This window comes from Salvelinus namaycush, chromosome 38 (assembly GCF_016432855.1).
Source record: "Salvelinus namaycush isolate Seneca chromosome 38, SaNama_1.0, whole genome shotgun sequence".
Lineage (NCBI taxonomy): Eukaryota > Metazoa > Chordata > Actinopteri > Salmoniformes > Salmonidae > Salvelinus > Salvelinus namaycush.
In genome coordinates, this window is record NC_052344.1 from 11,065,562 (window position 1) to 11,076,044 (window position 10,483).

Consider the following 10,483-nt stretch of genomic DNA (forward strand, 5'->3'; position numbering starts at 1 on the left):
GTTCTGCCCAACTGAAACATTTGGATTTTGAAAAGGACAGCAGGATGATATTTGTGCAAATCTTTCTAAAACAGAAAATGGACACAATCTAATGGATGTCAATCAACAAAGAAGTAAGAATATGTAGGCTATGAGAATATGTTGTATTGGGCGCAGATGACTGTTTTTTTTGCCACTAAAATCATAATAAACACTGAGAACTAAACTATTGTCTTATGCATATTATTATTAACAAAAATAAAAGATTCCTGGAGTATCCTTTAGGGGTTCTTCAAATTGAAACTGTGGGGGAACCACTATAAGTTTTTCAAAGAACCCTTTAAAAGGGTTCTTCAAGGAATCCCTTTTAATGGATCCTCAAAGAACCTTTTGAAGAACCTTTTGGGGTACATTGAACTACTTCCCCTCCCCTGTTATTATTATTAATATTACACATAACAATAACCCAATATGTTTGTTCTCAGTGTTTATTAATACTGGCAAAGCAGAATTTAAAAAAATCTAAATATGAGGTAAACCCCCAGCAGAGCCCCAAGTCCAATGGGTTTATCCTCTGGCTGTTGATGTTAATGTATTAATGTTCTCCGTATCCATTGCCAGAATGATTTTGCAGTGCATGGTGATTGAACAGGTTTCCTGTTATATTCATCAGAGGTGTAGAGAGGGTGAAGTCTGTGAATCCCAACATTTTTATTATACAGATGATTAACAAAACATGCACATGACAGTATTCATACCTTGGATTTTATGGTGAATGTGAATGAAAAAAACTGTTTTAGTAATGGTTTTAATAATGGTTTTAATACACATATCTTGTCCATAATGTAGAGGCCTATGGGATATTCATTGAAGAGGTAAGGAAGGAGGATGGTACATGTGATCTGCATAACATACCAATAGACATACCTTTCTACTGTATGTCTCCTTGTCTGTATACCTGCCGACACAGACACATACGTGAGCAGCTCAGTCATCTGCACCCAATACAGCTAGCCTTCAACATATTCTTATAGCCTACATATTACCTCTGTTGATTGATACCCATTGGATTGTGTCCATTTTCTGTTTTAGAAATATTTGCACAAATTTGAAAAGACAATATCAATTTAGATCATACAAGGGACAAACCAAATCTTTACATTTTTCAGATGGGTGCCTGCACCTGCTGTACTTTCAAATTCAAATTCAAAATGTTCAGTTGGGCAGTTAGGTTCCTGTAAGAACCCCTACCAACTAAGGAGGTTCCTGGATGAACACCACCTCCTATGGGGTTCTTGCAGGAACCTAACAGCCCAACTGTTATTGCCAAGAACCCTAAGGTTCTTCAAAAAACTTTGAGGATCATAAAACCCTTGATGAACACCTCCTTTTTAGAGTGTATATGTGCCATTCAGAGGGGAATGGGCAAGACAAAAGATTTCAGTGCCTTTGAACGGGGTATGGTAGTAGGTGCCAGGCACACTGGTTTGCGTGTGTCAAGAACTGAAACAGTGCTGGGTTTTTCATGCTCAACAGTTTCCTGTGTGTTTCAAGAACGGTCTACCACCCAAAGGAAATCCAGCCAACTTGACACAACTGTGGGAAGCATTGGAGTCAACATGTGATAGAATCCCTGTGGAACCCTTTTGACACCTTGTAGTCCATGCCTCGATGAATTGACCATTTTCTGATAGCAAAAGGGAGTGCAACTCAATATTAGGAAGATGTCCCTGATGTTTTGTAAGCTCAGTGTAGACACGGGTAATAAACACATGTTTACAAGAGAGATAATCATAAATCAATGAACCATGATGATGGCTACGATGTAGGATATTGACCTGACCATAGCAGGTTATGATGAGTATAAGATTTAATATCCATCCACTTCCTTGTAGGCTACTGTACTAGGCCTACTGAAAAAAACATCCACTTGGTCTGCATGTTTAAGCTACACTTTCCAAAAACACCGTACATAAAAAGCCCCTCTTTCAAAGCATTACTTTAATCATTTCTAAATAGGCTGGTGTTGAGTTTGCCCTCAGCAGCAGAATGCAGGTATCGTGCCAGCCTGGTCGGTGGGAACGGCTGTTGAGTTGTATGATGATCATCCATCCAGCGGGCCCTGCTACAGGCACACCAGCTGGCCACTGCAACCCCACACCACTCCTGCTGCTGTCCTCCACAGAAACCTGTACAGTCAAGATGGCTAGTAATGAAGGGCTACATTCATATGCAGCAGGTAAAGGTGAAGGAATCATCCAGTCCCACTAGAGACAGCGACTATTCTCAGACAGCTCAGAGCCAGTGTCAAAACCATCCCCGCTTATGCAACATGACTAATGGAGAAATTGCCTACAGGTACTTGACTTCCAAATGATGTAGCACTTAAAAATAAAGAGGTGTGTGTCTGTATATGTCTGTCCAATTAAACATAGCCGTTGTCCCACTTGTGGTTAAAACTACTCATTGCCATTCCTGTCCTGCCATGCCTGGCCAAACACCAGCCGACCACCAGTGCCCATGCCATTGACCCTCTCCATAAAGTGGCAGTGCCAAGGCAGCACCATCGCCTGTTGATGGAGAGGAATGATTATACTTCTACAATGTCCTTTTTTTTTACCACCATCTGTTGGGAGGGGAATATCATCACCATCACATCTAGTATGAATTTGTTTTGGTGTTTAATAATGCTAACAGTGCTTTAGGATGAATCCAACTCACAGAGACTGATATGAGAAACATAGATGAGAATGGACACACACACACACAGTTCCCTTAACTATCCAGAGTGTTCCCACTCACATGAACATATCTGTCAGTTCCAGTCTGACGCCTGAGACGACTTTAGCTCTCAGACAAATGAAGGGTAGAGAATTAGGTCTCTATGTGCCCTGTGGAGATGGTGGGCACAGAGTGTGCATGTCAGTGCAGGGCGGTGGTGTGTATGTAGCCTACTGTGTGTGTGTGAGGCTGTGAGCAAATCCAGCGCCACAACCTTGACAGACTGAGCCAAGGGTAGGATGTTTTTTCCCCTTCTCTGTTTTAGAGGCTTCAGGACAGGAATGAGCAGTGAGCTAAAAACACAACTGCACTGAAGGACAAGTACAGATGGGCCAGACTAAATAATGTCTTATTCAAGCAGTGTGGAGGACATCCATAGAGCAGCTACCCGTATTACATCAGGTTAGTCAGCTAATCTAATGCATACACACAGTGGTGATTTTAGCATGTACATCTTGGTGGGGGGGGGGGGGGGGGGGGGGCAGCGAGGCCACTAGACAACACGACACTAAACAATACATTAATTGTACTATAACGGTGACAAACGGTGCCCGCAAACTGTTAGGGCCTACATAAAGCTGTCCAAACAGCAGAGTCCCAACAGCAGTCCCAACACCTTACCACTGCTACACTTGGCTTTCAGCGGATCCGTGTCTGCCAACGAAACAGTTCAATCAGCCTCATTTACTGCCTTTAAAAAAAACCTAGCTGATATGGCTAACTTGCTTTAAAAAATGTGGTTTCTACTGGCAATTGAGATGTACAAACTATGGCATAAGGCGACGAGCGGATAAGACGCCATCCGTAATTTCGATTAAGACATTCATGAGCGAACTAGGACGGATGTAGTCAATATAACTATTTGTTCAGCACTTTTGAAATGTACAGCGACCGAATTCAGAACATGGGTCGTTCTTATAGTGTTCTCCCAGTACACCAAGTCAGAATCGTAGGATAAATGAAGGGGGCATATAAGCAGACAATGATAGCTCTTACAATATTCAATGATTACATTTCTCTACAACAGGTTGTAGGCTACATGTGCACCATCAAGTCAGAACAGTAGGTGAAATTAAGAGGGGAAAATAGACCACATTATTAGGGTGAAGCACATGGGCTACTAGCAGCTTACTACACAACATACACTTAGTATTACTTTCTTAGCTACAGTATACATATCTCCCTGGCATAATACATAATTTATGCAGCAGCATACAAGACATTTTTGGACTCACCTTGTTGTGCTGTGCTCATTTGAACAGGAAGGTGGTGCAACGGTGCTTTATGGGCAAATTTAGTCATCAAAGTCTGGCATTCTCTGGATTTATGGTGCATCAAGACAATTGGAAAAGAACACCAAAAAAACAAGGTTGAATCATGATGATGTCAGTGATCTTCAGGTCGTAGCTCTAAAAAGAGGCCCGAGTTCCGGATTTACAATTCCGAGTTGGATGACCGTTTAAAACGTATTTTCCCAGTCGGAGCTCGTTTTTTCCAGTTGTTTTTCCAAGTTCCCAGTTGTCTTGAACTCACTGAAGTCCGATTTTGCAGTTCCAAGTTAACAGTCGTTTTGAGCGCGGCACAAATCATGCTTCATTGACAGCAAGGCCAATGTTGAATGTTTATAATTTTGAGCTTGTAAAAGAGACCCTTAATCCCAAACTTGGGACCACACAGCCACTCCACTGAATAGAAGGCTATTGGTTTCTTTTTATTTGGCCACTGATTCCTTCCAAACCATTCATTGTTGAATTTGTGATTTCCAACTTGTTGTGTCATGTTTATGTCCAATGGCAGATGAGCACCCATATGTTTTATCTGTAATTTCTCTTCATTATTTATCTTCATATGACAAGGACTAAAAAGGACTTGCCAGTAGATTGTCAATTTCATTCATGATGACTGCTAGCTAAGATTTAGAAAGTAAATGTAGATATAACGTAAGTTGACGTAATTTTATCTGTGGCCAATGACCTTGAGCCTTCTTGGATAGGTACTTCTAATGTAACTCTATTGCAGCACCCAAGGGGCTTGAATTTTTGAGCTCTACCCTTAGACTTGGCGGTGACGTGGTGTCCCCATGAGTGACAGAACACTGAGCCAATCACGGCACAACTAGAGAACATTACCAACACCTATTTTCCGCTGGCTGCCCCATCACCACAGAAAGCACTGATCTAGGCTGAAACACCTGCATTTTGGAGCTGCCTTAATCAAGAAAGCAAAAGAGGAGACCATCCAATGATTATATATATATATATATTTTTTTTTTACAATGTTTACAAACTGATATGTGACACGTAATAATGCCAAAATAACAAGCAATACAGGCAAGCCAAAACATAATTTCTTTTTTGCTAAAAATGTGCGGCTCAAAACAACCCCTCCCCCCTTTTGAATGTCGCCACTGCATACACAGTAAGGGACTGAAAATCACTGACCGTATCTAACCCGCGGTAGACCTTGGCAGAAGCTATAGTGTGTGTTCATGTGAGGAAATAGTGTGTAAGCAGGGTTGGAGTGTGTGCCAGCACCCTGGCACTGGACCCAAGTTTGCTACTAACACTCATTCATGGCAGCGGAGTGTGTGTAACAGTCCCTGGATGTGACAAGTCAGCAGCTACATGAGTGGCGGTGGAAGCAACACAAACTGACAACTATGACTGGCTACAAGACACTCACGCAACACTGCACCGCGCTAAATTACACACACACACACACACACACACACACACACACACACACACACACACACACAGAGAAGTGTGTTTGCACTCGTGATGAAAACGTGTAGTAAAATAGTAACACAATAAAATAATGAAGATATATATGGAGTATCTGCCTTCCCAAGGAAAACTAGTTGAAACATATAGGCTAGGTCTACTGTATGGTAGATCCACCATGCTGCCTTGTTTACGATATGACCGGGTGGCTCAGATTGTCCTACTGTTCAACTTGAGAAGTCCTACTGTTCAACTTGAGAAGCCCTACTGTTCAACTTGAGAAGGCCTACTGTTCAACTTGAGAAGGCCTACTGTTCAACTTGAGAAGGCCTACTGTTCAACTTGAGAAGGGCTACTGTTCAACTTGAGAAGGCCTACTGTTCAACTTGAGAAGGGCTACTGTTCAACTTGAGAAGGCCTACTGTTCAACTTGAGAAGGCCTACTGTTCAACTTGAGAAGGCCTACTGTTCAACTTGAGAAGGCCTACTGTTCAACTTGAGAAGGCCTACTGTTCAACTTCAGAAGGCCTACTGTTCAACTTGAGAAGGCCTACTGTTCAACTTGAGAAGGCCTACTGTTCAACTTGAGAAGGCCTACTGTTCAACTTGAGAAGGCCTACTGTTCAACTTGAGAAGGCCTACTGTTCAACTTGAGAAGGCCTACTGTTCCACTTGAGAAGGCCTACTGTTCCACTTGAGAAGGCCTACTGTTCCACTTGAGAAGGCCTACTGTTCAACTTCAGAAGGCCTACTGTTCAACTTGAGAAGGCCTACTGTTCAACTTGAGAAGGCCTACTGTTCAACTTGAGAAGGCCTACTGTTCAACTTGAGAAGGCCTACTGTTCAACTTGAGAAGGGCGCTCCTCCCTCACCACTTTTGCCTGGTAATCTCTAATAATGTCTTAAGTACTGTAGAAAACTCTCACATCCCCCCTTCCCTGGAGGGGAGCCCGCCCCTTATTGGCCGCCACACACCTCCATTAAACTTAATCAAAAACCCAATAACGACCACCTGGAAAGAGGCGTGGCATTGCTATAAAAGGGTGCTCGCCAGAATTCATTAGGCCTCTTTCCATCAACCAAACCAGTTCAACAGAGTCCAGGCCAGCTAGAGCACCTGGTGTCAAAGGAAGGCCAAGAAAATGATTAAGGACCTCAGCCACCCAAGCCAAGGACTGTTCAACGGCTACCGTCCGACAGACAGTAAAGGTGCATCAGTGCCAAGACCAAGAGACAAAAAACAACAACTGTTGAACAGCCAACACTAGCCATGTACCAGGTGACGCACAGTCATTCACACAAAACACACAAGCTATGACACACACACACCTCATATTCACACACACACACGCAGCCAAAGCCGCTGTCCCATGCTATAGAGACATTGAACCTCTGGTCACTTCCCGTTTCACCCTGTACGTAAATACTGTATCTGACGTAGCTCATAATTCTACTATTGCACATTGTATTTTAATTACACAGTTTATACACCACATTTATTTATACACTTGACATACAGTAGCTTACTCATATCTACTGCTGTACATATTCTTAGCTGATCTTGTGTAAATTCTCCCAGTGTACATGCATATAGATTGCATTTGATTACTACTACAGTGCTATTTGGGTTAATCCGATTTGTCCTGCCTTTTTATCTTGTCTTTTTTTGGTATTTTGTTCCCCATTACATTTTAATTATTTGACATTTAACTGTTAGTAACATAAGCATGACACCCGCTCTAACACCTGCTAAACTGTACGCAACCAATAAACTGATTTGATTTTAAAGATGCTTGTATAGTAAGGTGCGTATTTTGGGTGGCAGCCAATGTTAAGTATATCCCAATTTAAAATGTAGCCCAAATATGTGTGTGTGTATATATAGTTTGTTTAACCAAGAGTATTTCTTGATATTAAGGCTGTGTTTTACACAGGCAGACCAACTGATTTCTTACAGGCAAAATACCTGCTCTGATTAGTCAAAAGAACAATAATTGGACAAAATATCAGATTTGGGCTGCCAATGTAAATACCACCGAAGTGCTAATTGGAGGCCATCTTTAAAGCCTGTATTGCTACAGCATCAGTGACTTAATACTGATTGTTGCATTTAGAATCTTTCAGTTCAAGCGTTTCCGTTGTGCCCACGTGAATATGCCCTGTTGACTTTTTTGTTGTTTTATCCTAGTACATTCAGCAGTCATCCATCAAGACACACCGTTTTTTGGGTCATAAAACTATTTTAATAATGACGTATTGCTTGAAATCCAGTCTTTCTAAAGTACAGACACTTTACAGTTAATGATATTTCAGATGCACTCAAGGGATGTGGTTTTTATGATTTACCAGCCTTTGGTTGTTGGCCCACACTCTTCTATCTCCACAGATGTTTCTGGACAACTCCCAATTTGAGTGCCTGTCTCATGACAAATTAAGCATTTTCACTCAGGAGTTGTCCATTTTAATTTTGGGGATGGGGGTCCAAAATTTGGAAATCCCACAGGGTGGAGGTACTGACTGGTACATATAGGTTGTCTACATTACAACCACTACTATTTGATTACAGTATTACCGGTTGCAAAAATCTAATTACCCCCCAATTTGTTGAAGTACATTACATTGTTGTGTGTATAAAACACATTTTTAATAGGGTATGACAAACACACAGTTGTACTTTATACTACTTGAGAATAGCTTTCTGTCACCTTAGCTAGCGGGGGATACGAGGGAGGGGGCTCTGATGGCAGAGTAGAGGGTTGGCAAAGGGTACACTGGGGCACACTGATCACTGAACCATGTACACACCGCCAGGAAACAAACTGGCGTGCAGCACCTCCAGACAACCACCTCCTGTGCCCTGAGTCCAGCATGACAGGACCTGGGGAGGAGGAGGGGGTGGGGCGTGCATACTGGGAAAGACATGCTAAAGGGCAAAACAACTCTAGGTTGTCAAGCACTCCTTCCCTTACTCTTTCCTCCCCTCTCTTGGTCTCTAGTCATAGCCAGAGGGTTGTGCGGTCATAGGATATCCTATGACAGGGGTGGGCAACTTTGATTGTGGTGGGGGGCCCCAACAAATCTAAACTCACGAGGGGCTGCAGTTGCTCGCGGGTTGTAGAGAATGTTCGTTTTAAAGCAACTGCTGCAATCCTACACATTTTTGCCATGGGACACAATATTTTGCCATTTTATAACTAATTTCATGCAATTCTACTCATTTTGCCATGGGGCAGATAGGAAAATGAGCTGTTTTACAGCTAATTTCCTGCAAGTCTACACATTTTGCCATAGGGTGGAGGAATGTTTGCATCAAAATTGCATCTTGTGTATTCTAACATGCAACAGTGGAGACCTGACTGAATTCCTAAAAAAACATTTATTTTGTGGAAATTGATCTGAGGGCCTTCAAATGGGGTGGGGCTCGTGGGCCGCCAGTTGCCCGCCAGTTTCCCATCCCTGACGTATAAAATGCAAATGATACTGTTGCTGTATCCACATCAACATGAAGGCTGCTCCAGGCCATTTCTTCACCCAGCAGCTGGCGTCTAGCCGTCTACACGGATCAAGGTTGTCTTTTCGACCATGTGTTTCATCCATAGCAGCTCGCTATTCACCTGTGTATAAAAACACATGCTGCACACCAATGTTCCCTCTAAACTGCGCGCGGCCAGTAGCCCCGAGACTGCTGCGGAGAAATATCAGCACACCGAGAGAAGCACGAGATTGAACTTCACTCAACTTTCGAGAGCAATGTTCTGTGCTGATATTTCTCCGCAGCAGTGTCGGGGCAGTTTAGAGGGAACATTGGTGTGCAGCATGGATAGAGCTGCCCTGCACGCCGGGTAGGCGAACTGTTGCTATTTTTTACTGTGGTAATAGTGATCAACTCAACATTAGCCACTTTTAATTCAAAATATTAGCCACTTTCAATTCAACATACCGAAACAAAACGAATCATGGAAGAGATTTTGTTGTAGGCAGAACGCATCAGAGTAGAATTATATTGCAATCAGAGTTGCAGTAGGCCAGTAGTGGAAAAAGTACTCAATTGTCATACTTGAGTAAAAGTAAAGATACTTTAACAGAAAATGACTCAAGTAAAAGTGAACATTACCCAATAAAATACTACTTGAGTAAAAGTATCTGGTTTTAAATGTACTTAAGTACAGTAGTAGAAAAAGTACTAAATTGTCCTACATGAGTAAAAGTACAAAGTAAAAGTAAATGCTATACATCAAATTCCTTATATTAAGCAAACAAGACAGCACAATTTTCATATTATTTTTAATTATAGGGGCACACTCCAACATCATTTACAAACACAGTAGTTGTGTTTCGTGAGTATGCCAGATCAGAGGCAGTAGGGATGACAAAGTGTTATATTGATAGGTGCCATAATGCTGTCCTGCTTGAGCATTCTAAATGTAACTAGTACTTTTGGGTGTCAGGGAAAATGTAAGAAGTAAAAAGTACATTATTTTCTTTAGGAATGTAGTGGAGTAAAAGTTGTCAAAAATACAAAAAGTAAAGTACAGATACCCCCAAAAACTACTTAAGTATTACTTAAAAGTATTTTTACTTTAGTACTTTACACCACTGCAGTAGGCCTACATGCAATAGACCATTGCCATATATGGATCTTTGCCATTTACTTCGAACTGGACTGTGTTTACAGCATGAGCGGTCATGAGTAGATTCACTTGTTTTGAGATCAAAGCGAGAGTTGCATGTAGCCACATGCACATTTTGTTCATATCCTTTGCTAGTTAGGGAATTATTAGACCTGTTATAGATCATTTGTAGTCAGCAATAGGGGAGTGATCGCTTCCTACAAGAGCACAAAACGTATACATTTCTAGACATCTTTGAAAAGTGAGTCAGGTAAAGAGCTTTTGTTTTTGTCTTAAAAGGGGCAGTGTTGTATTTTGAGACAGGTTTGAATAAGCTAAGTAGGCAATAGGCAGAGGGAAGCTTAATTTGTCTGATTCTATGTAGTAATG